General features: G+C 46.3%; 1 protein-coding gene across 8 annotated transcripts in view; it reads left to right on the top strand.

The window, feature by feature from the left end:
• The window catches only part of CDH12 (cadherin 12), an 873,293-nt gene that overhangs the window by 703,537 nt on the left and 143,918 nt on the right, over positions 1-25,838 (top strand). The window contains exon 1 of one of the 8 annotated variants that reach the window (XM_077353401.1): positions 19,738-19,758. The exons of 6 other annotated variants lie outside the window; for them this stretch is intronic. The gene's annotated coding sequence lies outside the window, so the exon portion shown is untranslated. Of the gene's footprint in view, positions 1-19,737; positions 19,759-20,221; positions 20,244-25,838 lie in introns of those variants that run through there. One more of the 8 variants, XM_077353400.1, reaches the window with a different exon arrangement.

Raw genomic sequence — 25,838 nt, 5'->3', positions numbered from 1 at the left:
CCCGGCTGCTCATGCTGCGTCTCTCCTGCCCGCCCTTCAGCACGCCAAATGCCAGCCTCGGTGAATCGCCACCGCCTGTGGTTGTAGGTGAGTTAAGCTTCCCTGCCACCCCCACCCCCACCCCCACCCCCGGCGAGCGAATGAGCCCAGTGGCCAATATCTCGAACCCTTGCAAAGAGTAGGAGACATTGTGCTTCGTGAAGGTCTCGAAAATGAAAGGGCAAGGAGATAAAAATAACGAGGATCACAGCAGACTCAGTTGTAACGAAGAAGTGCTGTAATGCATAAATGTTAATCCTTTCCCCTGAAAAAGTCTTGGCTGGTTTACTCGTTTCTTCCCCCAGCGTTCTCTACAGGTAAAGCGGTTCTGCTTCGTGCGCTGTTCGAGGGGTAAATACAAGGGACAGATAAAAGAGGCATGCATTATTCACAAGCCTTGATAGAGAAGTCGTGTTCCTGACGGTGCTTCAGATCATGCCTCTTGCAGTTGGCTGCATTTCGGAAGTGCGTTGCACTTTCCACGTGTAAAATCCATTTGTCTCCCATTCGTGCGCCATGTACTACATGCTCAGCGACATGGGCCATCAATGCACAACCTGGACAATGCATCATACTAGGGGCTCGAAGCAGCCAGTTCTTGACCTGATTGCTGGGAAACAGAAACAAAGGCATTTACACAACTGAAGAGATTTCGGCATAAGGGGGTTGTTCTTTCACTAGTGCTGGTTTGAACCATCCGTGCTCTTATCCTTGAACTGGGACTTCGAATTATGGCCGTCACATGTCTACCAAAAGAAGGGTTTCTGGCTGCCCCCTGGCCACTGGTTGGGGGACAGGGGGCAGGGTTGCCAGATCCAGTTTTGGAAACTTTTGGAGATTTGAGGATGGAATCTGAGGAGGACAGAGACCCCAGTGGAGTAAAATGCCATAATGTCTACCCTACAAAATATCCATTTTCTCCAGGGGAACTGATTTCTGTCATCTGGAAATGAGCTCAAATTTCAGGGAATTCCCAGGTCCCGCCTGGAGCCTGGCATCCCAATTTTCCAAGAAATGAAACCAGGGGCCCATACATGCACAGAAGTGCTTTTTAAATTGCATGTTCAGTGGGACACATACTGAATGTAATGTGAGAGTTTCCCAGTACATGCGTAAAGATACATAAAGTGTACACTGAACTCAGACCATATATTGGTTCACTGTAAATTGGGAACAGGGCTGTTCCAGTGTGGACTCATCTGGAGAGCTGGGTTTGATTCCCCACTCCTCCTTCACATAGTAGCACTTCAGGAGTATTTTTGAGTGCGGGGGGGGGGGGGGGCTGGACTTTGTGGTCACATGTCTTGTTGGAGCCAATGAACACAAATGAATACCAGCAACAGGACCAACAAGTACATTGCAGGGCCCTCTCCGTATGAACACTCCCCCCCCCATCCAAGAATAACAACATGATTGCATGGCAGTAGCATGTGCTCAGGTAACAGTTGGTTCTAGTTTTCGTATTTGACTGGTTTTCGTATCTTATTAATTGACTTGTAATGTTTTGTTGAAATACGTTGGAAACTGCCCCAAACTGCCTGTAATGGGAAGGGCTGCAGAGAAATCATCACATACATAAAAAAACAAAATGTGTGGATGGTGTGAGCTTCCGTGAGTCCAGTATTGGAAGAAGTGAGCTGGGGCTCTCAAAAGCTCCTCCCCTGCCTCAAATTTAGTCTTTAAGGTACTCCTGGACTCTTGCTCTCTGTGGACAGATTTAGCTGCCAGATTAGAGACTAAGAGGGAAGAAGTCTGACTTTGTTCTTCTTAACAACTCTTCCTGGGACCCTGTGGCAGAAGGAGATTTGGATATTGAGGAACATCATGTGAAGAACCTTAATGGAAATCTCTGAAATGCCATGGGTTCATGCTTCTTCCTCTTTAAAAACACAGGTTGGTTTGTGGCCAAGAAAAGCATGAGTTTTACTTGATGTGCAAACCTCTACCAAGTTCACTGGTGTAGGCAATAGAAATGTGCATGGAGATGAAGGGAGACCTCACTGCGGAGAGGTCCTTTTGATCTCTGGCAATCTATGGCCCAGCCCCAAGGTCACTGCAGGAAGGTGAACGGCAAGAGAGGTTAATGAGCAGAGCGGTCTCGGGCACAGAGTTCTGGAGTCTGGCTCTTTAAAAAGAAAAAGAAGAAGACTTTGTACAAATCACTGTGACTTGCCAGTAGATCGTGAGGATGAAAGATGGAAGTGCTACAGTGTTATGCTGATATGATTGGTGTGTCATACCACGAGAAAGGTAAATTTTGTTTTGATTTAGTTTCCTCACTCGTTTTTCTCTTTTTTTGGAGAGGGCCAAGGTCCCAGGGGCAAATTTGCCTGACTCCTAAAGTACTATTTCATTCTAACGAAGGTTATATTTCATCTTGAGTTCAAACCTCTTTGTTACATTTGCTCTCCCACGACAATAATTCCTGACTTGACTTCCTCAAAGGCATTGGGTAGCAGAGACGGGCCAAATGGCTTCTGTCAACAGGCCTGATTATCAAGTTTTAATTAATGGCCTCAAGATTGAGTTGACAGCTGATGACAACCATTCACACTTTTTTTGCGTTCAAATCAAGCATTTGGGGGGGGGAATCAGGGTGAAATGAGGACCCCCCTCCCACCTCGTGTTCATCCCTCATCCTAGATGGGGACTGTGCAGGAGGAAACTCAGTCATCATCTTGGAGCACCAAATTTCATTCCGAGGCAGGTATTTGGTATCCCACAACACCAATCCAGGTTTCCTGTAGATGCAACATTAAAATGAAAAATCTGCTCTTTTAAGGCAGACAAAAGCTCATTTGTCTTTGATATTTTTAAAGCTGCTTTCCCCAGCCATATTTTACATTAGTCTAAACAAGGCCAGCAGGGTCCCGGTGACAGATGGCTCCTTAACCAAAAGTTTTACCCTGTGCTGCAAAAAGTGAGAGCCTCCCTTCTCCATGCACTTTGGGCCCCAAGGCTGAAAAGACCCCCTTTGCAGATCCCCTCAGATGGCCTTTCCTTGGGGACCCTCAGGGCACCAAAGCAGGAGAGGTCTTTGCTAGTCAGGGCCAACCTTGCTTGACCTTCATAGAGGGCTTTAAAAGGGGACTAGACAGCCAGTGTGGTGGTTAAGAGTGGAGACCTCTAATACAGAGAAAAAGGTTTGATTCCCCACCCCTCCTCCACATGCAGGCAGCTGGGGTGACCTTGGGCCTTTCACTGTTCCACCAGAGCTCTCTCAGCATCACCACCCTCACAAGGTGTCTGTTGTAGGGAGAGGAAGGGAAGGCAATTGGAAGCCACTTTGAGACTCCAAAAGTTAGGGAAAAGCAGGGGGTAAAAAACAACTCTTGAGGAACTGGTTGGCCATTGTTTGAGACAGGATGGGAGGGCCAGGAGATCCCCGAGAATTCCCATTTATCGGCAAAATACAGAGATCAGGACCCTTGGAGAAAATGTATGTTTTGGAAGGTAGAATCTATGGCCTTGAACCCTACTGAGTTCCTTTCCTTCCCAGGCTCCATCCCCAAATCCCCAGTAGTTACCTGATCCCCTGTTAGTGTCTGGGGGGAGGGACCTGTCTACCCAAATTCTGGAGGAGGGGATTTGGCAAGCAGTGGGCTAAAACGGAGAACTTCAGAAGCCAAATGAAAGGGAAACTTTCATAGCACACTCCTTGGCTCATAGAATTGCCAGCTGCGAGCCTCGAACCTTCAGGAGAGGTTGGGGTCAGGGCATGGGGAAGAGGCTGTTGTGACCTGATCAAGGCCCATTCCAGGTAAAACCCAGAAGTGGCATTATTGATGGAAGGAACATGGATATGGCAACGCTGTCCCTCCACCTTGGTTTCATTGGCGCACCACCATAGAGCTGGGCCGCTTCAGAAGTCAGCTGAGGGTGGGCCAATGGCGACCCTGCAATTCTCTGGGGCAGTCAGAAATAGCACAGCTTCCATCAGTCCTGGCAGAAAAATGTGCTGGCGCAGAGTGGTAAGGCAGCAGAAATGCTGTCTGAAGCTCAGACCATGAGGCTGGGAGTTCGATCCCAGCAGCCGGCTCAAGGTTGACTCAGCCTTCCATCCTTCCGAGGTCGGTAAAATGAGTACCCAGCTTGCTGGGGGGTAAACGGTCATGACTGGGGAAGGGAATGGCAAACCACCCCGTATTGAGTCTGCCATGAAAACGCTGGAGGGCGTCACCCCAAGGGTCAGACATGATCTCATGCCCTGTTCGAAGAACCATTGCCTGTGGTCAGGTGCTCCTCTGACCTATCCTTTAGAAAGGTAACATTTGTGGCTTGCGAAAAGGGAGAAGTGGCGTGGAGAAGGATGGCCCCCAGCACATGAATGTATGTGTACATTTTGTGAGTATTCCATTGCATGTCCGCAAACTCCTAAACATCTTTGACATTTGCAAGAATGTGTGTTGTTTTAGACTGCGCTCATGGACATTCACTCATCACTGTGATTTTTAATGCCAGAATAAAATCCAGCCCTCTCAGCACCTTCCATGCCCCAGTGGGGCTGGCTGTTACCGGTCCAGGAGGCAGATTAATTGATGTTCCCCAGAAGAGACACAGTTCCTTCAATTTGCAATATTGCCCTATGTGTTTAAGGAGAACCTTTTAAAAGCAAAGCCGACAAGGTTAGCCGTTGAATATAGCTTCCTCTTATACTTGTGGATTTATTTGGTGTACCTTTTTATTTCTTTTTCTTATTCATGGTTGCATCTTTACATGAAAGCATTTTCTAGAATAAATATTCTTTACTGAAATGAAGGGCTATGTGGGTGAAGGGTAGCCACGCTTAGGGATGGCTCTGAATGGACAACAAAATGGAAAGATCCAAAGGGTGACATAAGAAATGGATTTTATTTCTTAGTTGGCAAAATCTTGAACTTTGTCATTTTTCAAGTGTGTTTTTTGTTTGTTGGCTGGTTTGTTTTCTGCGTCTAGGAGTACATCTCCTATTTCACATACTCTCTGCCACCCTAGAAATTATTCTTGTCTTTTCCTATGACATCATTCAGAGCAGGAAGAAATTATTATTTATAATTATTCATTAAATTTCTAGACTACCTTTCCGAGGCTGGTTCATGGTGATGTACATACATAATTATGGATACAGTTAAAACAACTAAACATTAAATGTTCATGATACGTTAACAATTAAAAACAATTAATAATTAAAGATATCAATAGAACAGCAATATATCATGATCAGGGGAAAGGTTTATCGATACCGATAATGGTGCAGCCTGACCTTGCTGGCGTTGGGCTTGGGTGGGAGATGGCCAAGTGAAGGCTCAAAGCTGGATTTCTTGTTTAGCAGCATACCACAAGCAGTTTTACCTTATAACAAGATGGTGACAGGAACAGCAAACAGGATAGTTTCGATAATAGATGACCAATTATCAGCTTAGATCAAATATTAGCTGAAATCACATTAGGAACGGTGCTGTAAAGCAGTGGTCCCCAACCTTTTTATCACTGGGGACCGGCCAATGCTTGACAATTTTACTGAGGCCCGGGGGGGGGGGTAGTCTACCGCCACTGCCTCTGAGACCCTGCTCCGTTTGCTTTCCCGCCTGTGCCCCTGACTTCTTGCCGCCCGCTGGGGGACGCTGCCAGCAGCCGCTGCGCAGTGCCACGCCAAGAGGGAGCGCTAGCCATGGCGGCCGCCAGAAAGCACCATGACAACTAAGTGGGTTGTGAGAAATTGACCTTGCGTTGTTAGAGTGAATTCTGAAAGTTTGGACCGGTTATCATTCAATTCACTCTCAGTTGTGACTGGGGGTAGATATGTGTTAATCAGGATAATATGGTAGTCCGCAGAGAGCGATAGCAAAATGCCTATAGCAATCGGGGGACAAGATCCTAAAAATCAACTATTGAGTCTTGAGTTGGGCTTAACAAGACATGCTAATCCAGCTCTACAACGACCTTTGCGATGAACTCTGGTTGCAGGAGAATGATAAACAATGAAATCTTTGAGGTTGGGAGCATCAACCAGCCAGGTTTCTTGAAGTAAAATACAGTGGAAATTAGAAAGATAATTAATAAAGTCTGCATCGTTACATTTGTTAGTCCAACCTGGAACATTCCACGAAATAATATTGAAAATGCTAGCAGTTGGACTCTGGAGGAGTCAGTTCTGATAAGAGATTTGGTCCAGAACGCCATCAAAATCATTGAAAATGCAGCCGTTGAGGATGGAGGTTCTTGAGGTGGCACCAAAGGTGAGCCGGCGGCAGAGTGTCAGGGCAGCCCCCAAGGCAGCAGCCGGGGAGGAGCATGAGGAGGAGCGGCGGCCCGGTACTGACTGATCTACGGACTGGTACCGGTCCCCGGACTGGGGGCTGGGGACTGCTGTTGTAAGGACGTGAGGATATAGGACAAAGGTTTTGATATAGGACAGATTTTGATTCTTGCGCAGAAGCTCAGTTAGGTTTATTACCATAGAATCCGCACCCCTGGGTGGACAGAGCTCATTTTAATGCACATGCAATGCATAAAGGTCAAGGTTGCATAGGGGGAAGAGTGTGAGCCCGGCCCAGGAATACCCTGGGAGGGACAGCTGATGGAATTTACCTGGTAAATTGCTGCTTTAGACCAGCAAGTTTTGAGTAAGGTCTTGGGTTTCACCAAAGGAGTTTAAGTTTTGCTTCTGTTTGGGCAAACATAAAACTTTCTTTCTTACTGAAGTCTGTTTGTGAAATTTATTTGGCCTAATGCAAGGAAGGCTCTGCAGAGGAAGATAATGGCAAGAAACGTCTCCTTCTCGCTTTGCCTTGAAAGCCCCTAGCTGGATTGCTGTGGGTCAATCTCAGCTTCATGGTCTTTAATGTCTATATGGAAAGAAGCATTGAGTGGCAGATGGTATCCAGTTTGCAGCCTTTTTATCCCACCTTTCCTCCAAAGTCTTCAAAGTTCTTCCCCTCCTGCATTGAGGTCTCACATCAACACAAGGTCAGCCAGTGATTTCATGGCTGTGTAGGGACACAATGCTGTGAAGAAATGGAAGTTTGTGTGCATATTTGTGTGCGCACTCACATATAATTGTAAATAGAAATGTGTATGTACCAGCATGAATGTAAGGTCTGTATATGTATTAAAAACCGAGTAGTCATGCAAATTCGTGGTTTGTAAAGTTAACCAATTTGAGAAGAAGGAGGGAAAATAGAATAGTTGCAGAGAGCCAGTTTGGTGTAGTGGTTAGGAGTGCGGACTTCTAATCTGGCTTGCCGGGTTCGATTCTGCGCTCCCCCACGTGCAACCAGCTGGGTGACCTTGGGCTCGCCACGGCACTGATAAAACTGTTCTGACCGAGCAGTGATATCAGCGCTCTCTCAGCCTCACCCACCCCACAGGGTGTCTGTTGTGGGGAGAGGAATGGGAAGGCGACTGTAAGCCGCTTTGAGCCTCATTCGGGTAGGGAAAAGCGGCATATAAGAACCAACTCTTCTTCTTCTTCTTCTTCTTCTTCTTCTTCTTGGTTCCTTAGCTTGGTTACAGAGGAACCAATAAGACATCAGGGAGAACGAAGCGCTCCAATTGGCCCCTTTAGCAAACTTTTATAGGAGCCAATCAAAAGTTAAATTTCTTTTCCAGTCCCCCTTCAGCATATAAATAGGACTGGCTTGGTCAGCCAGAAGAGCAGAGAGAGAGAGAGAGAGCTCTGAAGGACTTCAGGAAACAGGAACAGAAATCTAGCTGAAATCTAAATACCTGATGCAGAGAATTCCCTTAGGAGATGCAAGATAGCTGAGGGAATGGTAGACCAGGGAAGGCTGCATTAAGGTTGCCAGAGTCCCCAGTGGAGGCATCACACAGGAAATTATGTAATCATATCAGCGAAGCTCTGGTATTTGGGTAAACTCTATGGTAGAAGTTAGTTTTACCGTAGAGTTTTTGCTTAAATACCAGATTGTCACTCAGAAGCTACTGGCAAGATGGCATCACTTCCTCTGGTCTAGGAATAGAAACTCAGGCAAAATTGAAGCTGGGAGTTATACCTGTTTGTGAAGGATAGCCTGTAGCTCTGATGACAGACCAAGAAAAATTGAATTCCTTATTGAAAGCATGCAATAAAATTTTTGGACTTTGAATGAGGCACGCATTCTGAAATTACAAATCAGGAAAGCGGCGTGAGTTTATGCTGTCTTTCCTCAAATGATGCTGGTAAGAAGATCCAAGTCGATCAGGGAAAGGTGAGGGAAGCTGAAGCTGTGGCCTTGCGCATGGGATGAAATAGCAAGTGCTTTTGAGTGGAATGAGGAAGACCTTGGAGCATGCGTGCAACAGAGCCAGACAAATAAAAGAGCAGCAGCGTTGAAAGGGAAAGGAACATTTCCAGCAAAGTGAAATTATTCAGTGAACCGACTGGGCACAGAATTATTACATTATGTATCAGGATGAAGTCAGGCAGACACACTGGAATGCAAAACAAAAGCCATTCTATAACCATTTGCTCTGCAGTGATCTGTCCTTGCAAACTTTGAGATGACAAAGTGTAGCTGCAGATATGTCCTGTGGTTTTAGAAGCCACCAAGCACTTCCCTTGTCAGGTAAGCCTTTTAAATAAAGACATCCTTGCAGATGTCATTAGGAAATGTGGGGCTGAATTCAGATCTCCCATCTCGTGGACTGTTCTGCTCCCCCTCCCCTCAAGAACAGAAATGCCCTGTTGACCTTGACAACCTTGTCAGAACCTGAAACTGCAATGGGGTAGACCTATGGTGTGGCCTCATTTGGAATACAGTTCTGGTCACCCGATCTCCAGAACAACATTGCAGAGCTGACAAAAAGACAGAGGATGCCTCCGTGAACCCAACCAAGTTTTTGTGATTCGTGTCCATCCCTAATTGACAGCTGTCTTATTGTTTCTTTTTAGGAATCAAGACAAATTCAAGTGTTTGCAGCAGGGAGACTGCATTATATTTAAATTTGGAATTTGTAGGCCACAGATTTTGATTTTATTAATTACCAAGTGTGGATAGCCCACACTAAACCAATGTCGTCGGATCTCCGAAGCTAAGCAGAGTCAGCCTAGCCAGTACGTGGCTGGGAGATCACCTAGGAACATAAGAGTCATTGCAGGGAGGAAGGCAATGGGGATGGTCCTTATCATCAAAGGACCTTACAGTTTACAGTGAGCACCTTTAGGTTGGAAGGGAACATCCAAAACAACTGAGCGCCTGATGGGGGGCCAGATGGCCCAGAGCAGGGGTAATCAAACTGCGGCCTTCCAGATGTCCATGGACTACAATTCCCAGGAGCCCCTGCCAGCGAAGGCTGGCAGGGGCTCCTGGGAATTGTAGTCCATGGACATCTGGAGGGCCGCAGTGTGACTACCCCTGGCCCAGAGTATGGGAACAGACAGACAACTTCAGGACAGGTCCCCACAGGAGATCATGGCAGGAGTTGGTGGCTACCCGCCATCTAGAGGGTCACCCATAAGTCCGCCGTGACTTGATGGGAAACAACAACAACAACAACAACAGCAGCAGCTATAGATGCAGTGGATGGCAGTGCTACCAAGATCCAGCAAGGCCTGGAGATCTCCTGGCACTGCAACTGCTCTGCTTCCCTGGAGAACGTCACTGTTTGGAGAGTGGAGCCAAAGGCATCATCCCCCACTGAAATCACCCCTCCTCTCTACGGTTGCTTTACAGTTCACTGAGGATTCACGTTTGTGGGTTTTTTTAAAGCAGTTCCCGTCAAAATTGTATTTGAAAAGCAAAACTTTGAAAAATGTCAACATTCTGGAAGTCATACTTAGGTTCAGTAACTTTGCTTTTGTCTGTTTGATAAGTCCAAAGCCTGATGTCTGTCTCTGTTTTCTCCTTTACTTTTCATGCATTTCCCCACTTAGAACCGGGAAGCCTTCAGCGAGGGAGCTTGTGTTAGTGAACCTTGTGGCAGAGGCCCATTCTCTCTCTCTCTCTCTCTTTCTCTCTCTCTCTCTCTTTCTCTCTCTCGTTACAAGAGTATTTTATCGACTGCTACCGATAGCGGCTGTCTCTGCAGGACTTAATGATCACGCCACTGCAGCCTCTTTCTCCTGTTGCTGGCCTAATTTTCCCCCCACCAAAATGCAAAACAAAGCTTCAGAACTGCTTTCTAAATTGCCGCACGGGGTCTTCAGGCTTCACAGCATGGCATGATTTCTTCTTCGCCATGCAGCTTCCCAGCCAAAACATCTGCTGCATGTGCAACTCCAGGTTGCTGTGATAGAGGTTGCACGGTTAGTTAGTGCAGCCTTTTGTTTTCGGGGGAGAGGGGTGCCAGCCTCCCAGTAGCTGGAGAGCTCCTTGTATTACAAGCGATCTCCAGGTGAGCTGGAGAAAATGGCCACCCGGTTTTTGGTGATTTTCCTGCATTTTCCAGCATTATTTCAAAGTGCCTTTTAAGTCCTAGGTCATAACTGGAGCAATGCACATTAAAGACTTTAAGAAACTGGCTAAGGGGATTTAGATTCTATAGAAGCAAAGGCAAAAACATTGAGTTGTAATGTTCATTCATTCATTCATTCATTCATTCATTATTTGTATACCGCCCTCCCCAAGGGCTCAGGGTGGTTCACATATAACAGAACAGAAATAATACAGATAACTTAGATTAACAATAATGAATGAAGTGAAACAACAAGCAACATGGAACCGTAGAAAAATTAAAGTAATTCATACTGATAGGGTTGGGCGGAACTGCAGTGGGTGCCATAGGAGGGGGCTCAGGAAGAGCCCCATTCTGATTGGTACCGAGAGAGTTAATTCATACATGGAGGATAAGTCTATTAATGGCTACTAGCCAAGGTGATGTGGGGACCTTCCATATTCAGAGGCACTGATTTCATCCATCCATCCATCCATCCATCCATCCATCCATCCATCCATTCATAATTTGATTTCTAGCCCACCACTGCCACACAGTGGCTCATGGCAGGTAGCAATAATCCATCATAATAAAACTCCATAAAAGACACATAAGAAGCCCATTCTTCTGAATCCCAGAGCCAGGATGCAATTTCAGGGGAAGATGTCAGTCTTTGTGTTCTGTTGTTGGTCATCCAGAGGAATTGGTTGCCCAGTATGAGTCAGGATGCTGGACTAGGTGGAAAAATCGGTTAGGTGCTGCTCCAACTAGTCTCTCTACTGTAAAGGTATCTGAGCTGGAGCCGACCCTCTAAAATATGTACTTTCAGAGGCCAACACTCTTCTGATTTCCTGTTGAAGACCTTGGCTTCTCTGCCCTGTTACTGGCCATGTGGTGGAAATGGTTGGCCGCTATGTGAGGCAGCATGCTGAAGTAGATGGTCTGATCCAGCAAGGTTCTTCTGATGTTTGTAAACACATTTTCTCTATTAATTGAAGTACTAGTGATGATCCTATACCTAGGGTTGCCTTGCCCCCACAGGAATCAATACTTTTAATGAGAAAGAGGGTTCATCTCTGTGCTCTATGAACTGGAAGTCTGTGTCATGGCGCACCTGTCAATTCTGTGTCTGCTGTGATGCTGTTGGAGGCATACTGCACCAGTTAGGGGGGAGGTGATAATCTTAATGACAGCTTCTGCTCAGTGCCTTCCGTTTCATCTGGAATACCCCAGAACTATGTCCAGGCTCAGGATCTCCCACCTTCCCCTCCCCCGGCATGCTGGAGCAAGCTGATGTGGTCCTAATCACCCCCCAAACCCAAGCCCTTTTGGCATCAGAGCTACCTGCCCATGTTACTCACTGGGTAGGGGCCAGGGCTGGAGAGGAGCACAATGAACCTGGTGGCAACCACTCAAGGTCCTCCATCAGCAGTGGCAGCCCTGGAATGAATGTGGATAAAGTAGGTTGGCAGAGTCCACCATGGCCCATTCAGCTGCGGTACCCCAGAGCTGCTGACAACAGAAACAGCACATGCTGGGGAAGGTGGGTCACTGACAGCCATGCTGAGCACTTCTGGCCTAGGATGCTTGCAGCTGGCCTGCCCTCCACTGGGCAAAGGCAAGAGCAGGGTGGACATGAGAGGTCAGCCCAGCCTGACTCAGTACGGAGAGTCAGACTGACTTGAGGGGCGGGTTGAGCACCCAGGGGGTGAATGGGATAGATGCAACATAGATGGGAATGGGGAAGGATAAAAGGGGGCTTTCAAGCCGAATTGAGGAGGAAGCAAGCTGAGCACCTGAGGTTACCCTGGACAGGACCCAGCAGGGAAGGAAGACAATCTGTACCCCTCCCCTCCCATTCTGAGATCTGTTAGTACTCCCAGCCAGGGCTTGCAAAAGCAATAGCAGCAGGTGGCAAGGCCCTGGAAGCCAGTGTAAATGAAGATTGCTATGATGGTTGGCTTTGCTTGGGGGTACATCCTGCCCCTCAATACCTGTGGAAAGGTCAGGTTGCTAGATCACCCCGAGCTTCCAGCAGGGATGGGGGTAAGATTGCCAGTTTCAGATTGGGAAACTCATTGAGATTTGGTGGTGAAGCCTGGAGAAGAAATGAACCTCAGTGGGGTACAATGCCATAGAGTCCACCTTTCCAAGCATCCATTTTCTCCCAGGGAAGTGATCTCTGTAGACTGGAGATGAGCTTTAATTTCAGGAGATCCACAGGCTCCAACAGGGAGGGTCTTGAGCCTAAGTTTCCAATTATATGCAACTATATTTCTATATCTCCCTCATTCCAAGAGATGGAGTAAAGTATACTTGTAGACAAGGTGACCTTTGTAAATTACAAAAATAATGCTCAGATGGCTTAGCTTTATGAAAATAATCTTGAAAACTTTTTGCTGTATTCTTGAAAGAAACCACCTCTCATAATCTAAGTTTATAATCATCAACATTTCATCCTATACTGAGTAGACCAAAGCTAGCTAGAATTCAATTTAGGTCACAATTTACACTACTGTGGCCCTTGATATTGAATGCCATTGTGTACCCATGTTTGCATGAATATATTCAAAAGGGTTGTAAGAAATCATGGATTTTTTTTCCAATAAGAAACCTCTGAACATCACTCTTGAGTAATCCTGCTGCCTGTTTTATTATTTTTGTAACAAATTTCTTGTTTATCTCTTTTCATCTCTCATCTATCCGTTGCAGCATGTGGCATTCTAAAAATAATATGGATCATCAGCAGGGGCTCAGTGCTTTTCTGTTGTGTCAGAAGTTTCAGAAAAGAAAACAAAATAGTAAAATGAGTTCTTACAAAGACATTTCCAAAATATCCTTTTCAGCACAAGGGGAAGGGAAGATAGCAACTTCACTCAAGTTAGTACTTAGGTAGTTTCCGTGCAGGCTATTGATAGCAATTAATGGTTTTTGTAGAGGAAGGACCTGCAGACCAATTCTTGTCTGGGGGAGCAGGGAAATGTCATCAGTATAAAGCAAAACTGAACTGGAATATTGCAACCGGCCAAATGGGATGGATGGCAAAGCTCATTAAAGCAAATCAAGAGATCGTTCATATACATATTAAGCCAAAAGGGAGCCAAAAGGGTGTCGGCTCACCATCATGGCCATAGCAAACCTGAGCTGTAAGATCCACATGAAGTTAAGTGAAAGAATAATAGGTTTAATGCTGAAGCCCTGAACTATAACAACCATAAGAACAAACAACAAACATAAACATTTAATAGCATGCAACTGATACAATACAAGGTTTCAAAATTTAAAATAAAACATTTGAAATAAAAGTAGGATTTTAAATTAGATTGAAATTAAATACAAATAATGGATGTCATCGGTAACACCGGCATAACATTAGTAACAATTCCTCATGATTACAGAAGAGGACATGAAGTTGGCCAGCAAGCTAACAGACGGAAACAAGTTTGCCCCTATAAACGCCTCCTAATCCTTTTCCCCTGCCTGAAACCACAGTTAATGTTAGGATCATTTTTGACCAAATGGAGTCATTTAAAGGTCACTATAGTAAAGAATGAATAAGGTCTTGATTAGAACCACGATACACACGCCCCTCCTGCAGCTTCTCATTAACCTACCCGATAAATTCACTGAGGGAAAGGTTTGAAATCATGCACTAGTGAAAGTATCAGCTATAGCAGACTTTTATTAATTGTGGTGTGATGCAGCTTTTCCAAGAGTCTTGTTCTAGGGATGGTATCAAAAGCCTCTTTCAGATCAATGAATCCCGCATGAAGGATGCCATTTACCATATTAGTATATTTTTCTATCCAATGATATAGAGTTCAAGGTGGAGCTACCCCTCCTAAACCCTATTTGATCCTGGCCCAAGGTAAAACCCTGTTTGAGCCACTCCGTTAGGATAGCGATCCCCAACCTGTGGGCTGTGGACCTCCGTCAACTAACTGGAGGTGGGCCGCAAAGGACGCCTCCCCCCCCCCCCTGGCCCTTTACTTCATCCACGATCTGGCAGGCGCACATGGGACTATCTCGTTGCAGAGAAACAAGCTCAGGATTCCCATTGGTTTGTCATTGTCATGAGTTAAAATTTCCATGAAAATAAAATGTTCCTTATGTTCATTGTTGTGCCATGTCTGTATCTTATTTTGAAGGGATGTTTAAACATTACCATAGCGATCAGAGTCAGAGAGCGTTAGGGCAGTGGGCCTCAGTAAAATTGTCAAGCGTTGAGTGGTCCCCTGTGATAAAAAGGTTGGGGACCACTGCATTAGGGCATCTACCAAATATGAATATAATTTCTCCAAGTAAGATCATAAACTGATTGCACAATAGAAGAAGAAGAAGAAGAAGAAGAAGAAGAAGAAGAAGAAGAGTTGGTTCTTATATGCCGCTTTTCCCTACCCGAAGGAGGCTCAAAGCGGCTTACAGTCGCCTTCCCATTCCTCTCCCAATAGCAGCCTGGGTACATGTGCTGACTCTTCTTGAAGACAGGAACTATTATTGTGTGCCTCCAAAATTTGGGGACAACCCCAGACATATGAAAACAGTGAAACCAGGTTCTCAACCTACCAAGATGGATTTGATTTGAACAATTCATTTGGGATAAGGTCTGCTCCAGAGCTTTTCCCTGAGCTCTGCTCATCATTTCAGAATCATGGATTGGCAATGCCATAGAGATCAGACATGCTAGCCCTCCTTGAGGACAACACAAAGGGACTTTTGTTGCACTCTGAAAGAAAGTGAAATAGTATCAAAACCATACGTTATGCTTTAGCCATCAGTTGTCAGTATGCTTTGGACATGTATTGCCTGTATTGCTTTAACTGATGTCAAAACCATATTGTATGCTTTTGCTGTGCATTGACTATATTGATCTGCCTTGCCATGGGTTGTTTCCTGTCCTGTCGGCATATTACTGTGGTCTGTGATCCAGTATGGGCATTTGATTGGTTGTTGATTGATTTAACATAGGTGTGAATGTAGCTAGCTGGCTCATGGTTTTATGGAGGGGTCCTATGTTTGAAGCTTTGGGAATTACCATCTTTCCTACCATCTTCAGGAATTTGCCAGCGCTTGTACCTGTCCCAGCCATTTTGTCAGGAGAAAGCCATTGTGCCCAAACTGTTGCATAGAGGGTAGATAAGAGGGCTGTAGAGATAGAATCTTTAGCCTTAGCAAGAGCCCGGTGATGGTCAGTTTGCTATTCTTTCAATAAAGAGATTTTCCTTCAATGAAGTCTGGTCATTGGGAGTAACTGACAGAACCTCACAAATAGCCAGGAGAACATATCTCCTCTACCACCCAGGTCTTCTGGATAAATACGGTATCGAAAGCAGATAAGAATGCCCTGGTGTGTTCAAAGGAAACCTTGGAAGGGCAGCCTGCCACATTCCAACTTAGCATGCTGGCAAAGGCTGGATATTTTGGTCAGTACTGCGGCTAATGGAGTTAATTATGATGGTGGGTTCCAAAGGAACAGGATGAGTTCCCACTCTCTTTCCAGACAAGGCACATGTGGAAAACTCTTTATGGTCAATTCCTCATGGTGGCAGCTGCTCCTGACCACCACTGGTGCATTGCAGGGGAGCAACAAACTCCACCGCTTTCTGAGTCCCCACAGTGTCACATTTCAGCAACGGACCTGGTCCACTGCGTTGTGTCCCTATGGGGGACACATCTGGGGGGCAGACCCATCCTCCACCGAAATGTGTCCCAACAGGAGATGCAGCCACAGTGAAAAGGGTCCACCATGTGGAGGGCGGCAAAGAGTCTTGTTTTGCAGGAAGGTGGGATTGCGTGACAATGCAAGCCCATCTTCCTGCAAAAAACAAAGAAATACCCCAGTTGGCCTCCGCAGTGCTGCAAAGTGCAGGGGACCCAAATGGGCATTTTTGGATTCCTCCAGGCTACCAAAGGAGAGGGCAGAGCTGGGCCTGGAAGGTCCTGCTCTTCCTCCATCCATACTGGATGGCTCGAGCAGAGTCGCCTGAAACTCAACCCCTCCAAGACGGAGGTTCTGTGGTTGGGCCGTAGGGGGGCAGATCAGGAAGCGCGCTTACCCTTTCTGGCCGGGACGCAACTTAATATCGCGTCTCAGGCCAGGTATTTAGGGGTGACCATTGATGCCTCACTAACACTCGAGGCACAGGTTAAACAGGTAGCTAGCCGGGCATTTTTCTATCTTCGCCAGGCTCCGAACACCTGGCCACAGTGATCCATGCGACGGTCACCTCCAGACTAGATTTCTGTAACTCGCTCTATACTGGCCTGCCTCTGGGCTTGATGCAACTCATCCAAAATGCGGCTGCTAGAGTCCTCACAGCTACACCGTGGAGTGCTCACATCCAGCCAGTTCTGAGGCAGCAGCACTGGTTACCAGTCGCCTTCCGGATCAGGTTCAAGGTTTTGGTTTTGACCTTCAAGGCCATCCGTGGTTTATGCCCAGCATATATGAGGGACCACCTTTCGCCCTATATCCCCTGCAGGGCTTTATGCTCTGCGGGGGCTAACCTGTTGGTCGTTCCCGGCCCCAAGGAAGCGCGCCAAGCCTCGACCAGGGCCAGGGCCTTCTCGGTCCTGGCCCCAACCTGGTGGAATGGGCTCCCGGAAGAGCTGAGGACCCTGCGGGAATTACCAGCATTCCGCAGGGCCTGTAAGACGGAGCTCTTCTGCCAGGCTTATAGCTGAGGCCGGGCGGTAAGAAGATCAGCCCCCCCCTCACAAACTGGCGGTAGAGAGTGTCACCCCCCCTCCTGTAGTTGAGGATGCAGAGACCAAATGAGTAGATTACGCCATCGTTGTTGCCACTATTGTAAATTTATTGGATCTTATTGTTATTTTATGGTTTTAGGGGATGGGGTTATGTAAGCCGCCTCGAGCCTTCGGGGGGAGGCAGGGTATAAATACAACAACAACAACAACAACAACAACAATAATAATACTGGCCTGCCATTGGAGAGGCCCTGTTGGCCCCTGGGATGGCTAAGGAAGCAAAGAAAATATCCATGTTCCTTTAACTCAGGACAATGGCCCCTTAAAGTGCACAAGGGCCGGGAAAGGCCTGCTCCAGGAGCAATGCCATATGGAAGTGGAGCTCTACCCCACTGCGCTCCCAGCCTTTTCCTCTCATGCAGCTTCGGCCTATGAGGGATCATTCACAAGATTACTTTTTGTTGGGTAGGAATTAATCACCGTCAGAGGGTTAAACTGGGGTGGGTTTATCAATTCTAACAACTCATCCTTAGTACTATGCAGGGAGGTGGTGGGCTGAATGGCACAGACAATCACCGGCTTGGTTCCAAGTAATCAGCATCAAATTTTCTTTCTCTAGTCTGTCAATGATGTTAATCTGTTCCACTTTTGGCAAGACACAAAAAAAACCTGCATTCAGATGGAGTGTGCCCTATCCAAGGGCCTATCCGTTAATAGGTTTGAAAATGTGGAAGGGTTTTTTTTAGGGTCACAGGCAGTTCCTTATTATTCAAAGCCTAAATTTCTAGCAGTTTGGATCAGACTTCAACATGAATCATTTTTACTGGAGACAGATCAATTAAAAGTTGTGAATAATGCCTAGGGGTGGTTTTATTTCCCTTTGTTGGTTGTAGGGAGTTTGCCACAGGTATAGGGTTTCATGGGGGGAAATGGTATCAGTTAAGGGGAATGGAAACATCTTTTAGGACTAATTCAACGTGAAGTGAACCACTACAGCAGGGGTAGTCAAACTGCGGCTCTTCAGATGTCCTGCATTCGCTGTCAGGGGCTCATGGGAATTGTAGTCCACAGAGGGCCGCAGTTTGACTACCCCTGCACTACAGTTTCTTTATAATTGTTGGGACCTTTGGACTTGGCTCAGTACTGAATCCCTCCAGAGAAATAGAGTTGGAGAATAACAGCATTTTGAAAGTATGCTATTATTACTTACCTTTGTAGATGTAGCACAGATAAAAACTTACAGCACTTTGAGGTTTGAAAGATTATTTACAAACATATAGCATATTCATCTGCTTCAGAGTCCTTACTTAAGCAGAGTTCAAAAACTTAAACAGTAGTTACAACAGCAGCACATGGAAAGCCTCTTGTGGCTAGGCTGCAGTCAGACTACATGCCACACATCAGCAGATGGAGAGAGCTAACCTTAATGGCTGCTTGCTTGCTTCTAGGAATTACAGACTAAACTTTTCTTTATCTTCCTGAAGAAAGAAGAAGTGGGCAGGAGGCCACTGTAAACAAAGGACCCCCGGAGCACTGCTCATTGCTGCAGTTCCCAGCACTCACCACCCAGCACCACTAGTGAACACACAAGTGCAGCTTAGCTGATTAAACAGGTTAACAACAACCCTTCAAGATTTTTTTTGGCAGATTACTTGGTGACTGCAATTCCAACAATAATAGATGCAGGAACAGGAGAGGAATAAGATGTAAATGTAAGCTAGTTTTCTCTAATAGCGCCAGAAAGGATGGGGAAACAATTCAGAGTAACACCCCTGGAATCAAGGAGATAAGCCAAATGCTCCTTAATGCACAATTTCCCTGCCCAATCAATAGTTCTCCATCAAAAGAGACATATGGACACTGATCTTTTACAGGGTTCTAGCACCAGGGAGGTTCCTGTAGGCTTCCTAGTTAGTATTGTATAGGGTTTTTTATAAACTGAGTACAGGAATAGATTCCAGATAGAATCTGAGATCAAGTATGACCTCCCAGCTTGATAGAGAGGGCTTGGTATAAGGCATTGATTTTATCATAAATCTTTCCTGGGTTGTCAACAATCAGAAAGGTTTGAGAGGCTAGAAGCTGAAGGGTATCCTTTTCCAAATGAGTCCTTTCCCTCAGTGAGTAGGTCAGGAGAGGGCAACATGATTTATGTTTGAGCAGAACAGGACTGGGAGTAGGCAATGGAGCTGAAGAACTCGCTTGGGATTCATTTGCCTGGGGGAGGGGGGAAGAATTATCTTGTAGAGGTGAAAAATGATTACTTGTGTTAATATTACAGTCAAAGAAGGCATCCAGCTTGGTTTGTTCATTGGCTGGAAGCCTACAATAGTAGAGGGCATTTTCCTTGACATAATAAAACAGAATGAGATTCAATTACTGGTTGAAATAAAACTAGTTAATTATAAGTTTTTAAAACTCTGTTAACTCTAGCAAATAATCCAAAATTGTTCTCCCTCCCCCGGCATCTGGAGAGAATACGGTTGCCAGCTCTGGAGGCTTCAGGGGTGGAGCCAGGATTTAGGGCAGGAAAGGACTCAGTGGGCTGTAATGCGATGGAGTCCCCCTTCCAAAGCAGCCATCTTCTCCAGGGGGACTGAGCTCTTTCGTCTGGGTCTCACCTGGGGACTAGGTTCCCTACCTGCTAAAACTGAGAAGGTATTCACGAGCTTTGCCCATTTTCTCCCTTTGCCATCGTTGTGTTCCCCTTTGTACTGTATTTACTCTTTGATTCCATGTACCCTCCCTTGCACGTCTTTGAACCTTTGTAAGTGCTTAGGCTGTGTGTGAAAGTAGCTGGTTTAGTGCCCCTGGGATTCTGCTTGCCCCATTCCCCCTTTTATTCCTACCCTCCTCATCATCCCTCTCCCTTCCCTCCTCCCCCACCCCCAGGTCTGACCTTTCCCTTCCCAGGGGCTGCTCTCAGCCAAAGCCTCATCTGGCCAGGCTGAGTGGGGTGGGCAGCAGGGCCAAGAGCTGTCTGCTGTGAGGATGGCTGCATGCCCCAAGTTCCAGGAGGGTGAGTTGGGGGCTGGTGCTTCTTCCCTCTGAAGGGTCCAGAGCGGCGCAGGGAGGCACAGCAGTTCCAGCGACCCCTCCTGCTCCAGCTTCTTCAGAGGACCACAGGGAAACTCCCCTTGTGGGTGAGTTGTGGGGGGACGGTGCCTGGCTGCTGCTGAGGTCCCGGGCGTGGGGTGGTTTGGTGGCCCCTTGACCCATCCTGCAATGGTGCCGTCTCCCAGGCCACCCAGAAGAAGGTCGGGATCCTCAGCAGGGTGCCCCAGACAAGATACTTGCTTCATTGTTCTTTCAATAAAGAGATTTTAACTCCACAAAGCCTGCTTATGGGAAGCAGTGATCTGGACGCTCACATAAGGTAGGGATTTAGAAACAAAATAAATACAAATATAAAAATATCAAAGCTTTATAAACAAAGTCAAACTGAAACAACTCCTTCTCAACAGAGCACAGCCCACGAGAAGCTGAAAGTCTCTTCGCAAACTGTCTGAGAAATTTTGAGGGAATCAACAAGCATTTTGATTATTGAAATTGTTTGGCAGGATCATTTGCCTCTAACTTATAGTGATAAGTATATCTAAGATTGTATTAAAGCAGTGGGTAAGACCTGTGAATAGCAGCAGATCAGCATATTGATAATTCAAGAGATGCTAGAACTCAGTTTGATTCCAGTAGCACCTTTAAGAGCCACAAGGGTCAATCCTGAGTATAAGTGAGTGTCAAGAGAGCATGTGTAGATGCACAGCTCTGCAGAAACACTGGAACAGACTTCCCCAGGCCTGACACAGAAGGAGGAGACGGAGTTAATTGCCAGGAAGGGCTAATCGAGGCTAAGTAACACAGCAGTAGATTCCAGTGGGTAGTCGTGTTGGTCTGAAGTAGCACAACAAAAATCGAGTCCAGGTGCACCTTTTAGACCAGGGGTAGTCAAACTGCGGCCCTCCAGATGTCCATGGACTACAATTCCCACGAGCCCCTGCCAGCATTCGCTGGCAGGGGCTCGTGGGAATTGTAGTCCATGGACATCTGGAGGGCCGCAGTTTGACTACCCCGGTTTTAGACCAACAAAGATTTATTCAAGGTGTGAGTTCTTGAGTGCTTGCCCTCGAAAGCTCACACCTTGAATCAATCTTGGTTGGTCTTAAAGGTGCGATTGGACTCTGATTTTGTAGAGCAGTAAATATAACTAAGATTGGATTATCAAAGCCTGGTGAAGCCTGTGGATAGAGGGAAATCAGCAAATATACAATGAAAGATTTCATAGCAAACGTGCAAACTAAGCTTGAATCCAGTGGCCCCTTTAAGATCCGCAGAGTTTAATTCTGGGAGTCAGCAAGAACTGAGTGACTTAGCAGGTGTCTCTCAGTCAAGCCCTCGTTGCTTACAGCTGGTTCTTGGTTTATTTTTAAAGAAAGATAAGGAGATATTTTCTTGGCTTTCACACACTCTGTGTGGGGGTAGTTAATTGTGTAAGTAGTTGAATGAGTAGAATGAACGAGTTTACAATGTGTACGTGAAGTCCTCCAGCATGCTGGCTTGTGGTCTGAAATAGAATCAGGGGGCTTGCTCTCAGAGGCTCCTGTCTAGCCTATTCAAGGTGCTCATGGGGCTCAGTATAATGCCGTTTCCCATTGTTCCTAGATCCACTTTGGCCGCCACATGTGATGTGCTGCAGCTGAAGAGGGCAGTAACCCTGTGTGGAGTTGAGCCTGATGCAGAGGCACAAGCCGCTTAGGAGAAACGATTGGTTAGCGAACCGTTCAGTCTCATTAATTCCAACAGGACTTAACTGTTTTTGGCCAAGTGCACCTGTTTTTCAATAGCTTGGTTTGTAACTTCTGCAGGACGAGTCTCATCATGCAAAATTTAGAGCCAGTGTTTGTTTGTCTCTCCCTCCTCCCCCAAACAGCAATAAACCAATTCAGAGACTGTTCTAAAAATAGATGCCTTATTGTTCTACATGAAATCTAATTATCGGTCAGTGTGATAAGTGGACCACTCAGCCAGAAAAACTGCAGCACTAAATCGGCAGAGGGAATAGTATCTTGACGGAGAGAGTAATTGCCTAACTTGGCGGCTGGGGAACATGAGATGTTCCATAGTCCTTTCCATTAGACCCCCATGGATTGGCCTTCCCTGCCCTGCCCTGCCCTCCATCAGGATAACCTGGAGACATTTTAGGGAATGGTACATGATTGCTTCCTGTTCTCAGTTTGGCTTTTTGTGATAGGGGCTTGAATGTGCGTGTGCAATGATTGAGGTGCAGTTCTCAAAGGAATCATCATGAGGTCAACGTGGTGCCATTAAGATTTGTGCTGAGAATTTTTACACCAGGCGAAGGCTGCCAATGGCTTTAACTATGCAGGTGCCGGCGTCGGATGTTGTTGACTTCCAATAAATACACAACCTGCCTTGGAAGTGTACATAGTCCTAAGAAGCCAGGAGATTGTGAGCATGCATCGGCCACAGCTGTTTGGCCAGCTGCCATGCTGAATGTTGCCACTGCACAGAGAAAAAGCTACTTGAAATGCTGCTCATTTTGAATTATGAGCAGATTTCCAGGGTAACCATATGAGACCATATGCTTGGCTTGCACAGAAGGTAATTTTGCTTTCTGAATGCTTCCTTGGTGAACTTATTTTGTCCTTTGTTACAATGAAGATAGCTTGCTGCTGTGCAGAAGGAGAGGGAGAGAGAGAGAGAGAGAGAGAGAGAGAGATGGTCAGAAGTGGTTCAAACAAATAATGTAATGCAAATATGAGAATGCTGCACCTGGAAGTTAGCTACCCCTGGTCTGGAAATATCCCTTGAGGTTTGGAAGTGCATCTCCAAAAGGGTATAATGCCCCTGGAGCCATATAGCACCCCAGCCTATTTCAGGTCAAGAAAACATTGCAGAGAGGGGGGGTAAGGTTGCCAGATTGGTGTAGGCCCATGTTCTGGAATTCCGCATTTCCTAGGTGTGCATGAACTTGACTTGGCTCAGGACTGTTGTGCTCAGAGAGACCTCCTGTTAGGGTTGCCTGCTTCCAAGTAAGGCATTGAACCCACATCAAGCCATGAGCTAACACCCGTTGCACCAAAGCATACAACAGGCTTTACTACTTGTACCACATAAAAAGCATCAGATCATTCCAATGACACGTTGCACATTCTGAAGCCTCCATAATGAGCCCTCCCCACCAGGGGGCTTTAGAACATTCAAGATGCCAAGAGGGAGGGAGGGAGAAAATAAGGGGTCCCTAACCAGGGCCTGGCCAGCCTAGCTGTGCCCATAAGCTCTAAGGCAGCTGGCCCTGCTGCCTTAAAATGCTTTCCCCTGTCCTGCCTTGGCAGGGAGGGTCGGACTGTTTAAAGGGATTGGGGCCGCTCACCTTACAGCTCATGCTGACATCACCCAGGGCTGTCACTATCAGCTCTAACATGATCAGCACCACAGTGTTGAATGCTCTTCCCACCCGCCTAGAACCCATTGTGCTTTTTCTGCAACAGGCTTTACTGCTGCTTTATAAATAAAATTGTGAGAAACTTCTATTTCTAAATAAGTAACTTCATAGAATGAAAATGTCTTTATTTAAGAAAAATGAAAGCATCTACAATGAAGGCATAGTCAGGACTGAGATACAAACCATAGAGCAAGCAATAGAATCATAGAATCATAGAGCTGGAAGGGGCCATACAGGCCATCTAGTCCAACCCCCTGCTCAACGCAGGATCAGCCCAAAGCATCCTAAAGCATCCAAGAAAAGTGTGTATCCAACCTTTGCTTGAAGACTGCCAGTGAGGGGGAGCTCACCACCTCCTTAGGCAGCCTATTCCACTGCTGAACTACTCTGACTGTGAAAAACTTTTTCCTGATATGTAGCCTATATCGTTGTACTTGAAGTTTAAACCCATTACTGCGTGTCCTTTCCTCTGCAGCCAGCAGAAACAGCATCCTGCCCTCCTCCAAGTGACAACCTTTCAAATACTTGAAGAGGGCTATCATGTCCCCTCTCAACCTCCTTTTCTCCAGGCTGAACATTCCCAAGTCCCTCAACCTATCTTCATAGGGCTTGGTCCCTTGGCCCCAGATCATTTTCGTCGCTCTCCTCTGTACCCTTTCAATTTTATCGATGTCCTTCTTGAAGTGAGGCCTCCAGAACTGCACACAGTACTCCAGGTGTGGTCTGACCAGTGCCGTATACAATGGGACTATGACATCTTGTGATTTTGATGTGATGCCCCTGTTGATACAGCCCAAAATGGCATTTGCCCTTTTTACCGCTGCATCACACTGCCTGCTCATGTTTAGTTTACAATCCACAAGTACCCCAAGGTCTCGTTCACACACAGTGCTACCTAGAAGCGTATCCCCCATCCAGTAGGCATGCTTTTCATTTTTCTGACCCAGATGCAGAACTTTACACTTATCTTTATTAAATTGCATCTTGTTCTCATTTGCCCATTTTCCCATTGTGTTCAGATCTCGTTGAACTCTGTCTCTATCTTCCGGAGTATTTGCCAGTCCTCCCAATTTGGTGTCATCTGCAAACTTGATGAGTAGTCCCTCCACCCCCTCATCTAGATCATTAATAAATATGTTAAAAAGTACCGGGTCGAGCACCGAACCCTGAGGTACCCCGCTACTCACCTCTCTCCAGTCTGATGAAACACCATTGACAACAACTCTTTGAGTGCGGTTCTCTAACCAATTCCCTATCCACCTATCTGAAAATCCAGATTGCAGTCCTTCAACTTATCCATCAGAACATCATGGGGAACCTTGTCAAAAGCTTTACTAAAATCCAAGTAAATGACATCAACCAAATTTCCCCGATCCAGCAAACCTGTTACTTGGTCAAAAAAGGAAACTAGGTTGGTCTGGCAGGACCTGTTGGAGACAAATCCATGCTGACTTCCTTGGATCACCAAATTGTCCTCCAGATGTTTGCAGATCGCTCCCTTTAATATCTGCTCCATTATCTGCTCCAATATAAGGGGTTCGTTTCCTCCTCCCATGGGAATTTGAACCAGGCACAGTTCAAAGGAGTCACAACAGAGAGATAACCATTTAGCCATTTGGACAACACGTCTGGGAAAGTATGGGATCATAACTAAAGGGAGGGGGAGGAATGTGGAGGGAGGATAGGGAGTCATAAAAATAGTAGCAGGAAAGGACCTTGGGGTGTCAAACCACAGCATCTGTGTTACATCAGGGCAAGACAGGTCTAAGCAGCACCTTAGCAGGCAACTGAATCCAATCAATGAAACAGAATAAAATCATGGCAGAAACCCTGGGGATTCTGACAGAGGTAGACCACAAATTTGCCTTCTGCAAGAATGATGTTTCTGCAACATAGTGCTTTCACAGATTCTACTGCAAAGCCCCCTCCCTCCTATTGCACCCCATGGTTTTCCCAACCAGGAACTTCTTTTCAGGAAGCACAGTGGATCTAAGGAGGCCCGGTCCCATTTCAGCAGGAGCCCTCCTGCCCCCTGCTGGCTGTGCCTGTCACCACTCAGCAGGCCAGTTTGTGTGTGTGTGTGAGGGGGGGACTCTGGTAGAAATGGAAGGAACAATGTCATTTCTGGTGTGACCTGGAAGCAGCACTGTAATATCACTTCTAGATCATGTTGGACACGAAGTTGCCATGTTGGCAGTGATACCACATGGTCACTGTTGAGCTCTTTCTCCACAATGTAAGTCTGCTGCTGGTAGCCTCTGCCTGACACCCCTAA

This window comes from Paroedura picta, chromosome 9, assembly GCF_049243985.1.
Source record: "Paroedura picta isolate Pp20150507F chromosome 9, Ppicta_v3.0, whole genome shotgun sequence".
Classification (NCBI taxonomy): domain Eukaryota; kingdom Metazoa; phylum Chordata; class Lepidosauria; order Squamata; family Gekkonidae; genus Paroedura; species Paroedura picta.
Note: the sequence above shows the minus strand (reverse complement) of the source record. Positions and strands in the feature narration are given on the sequence as shown.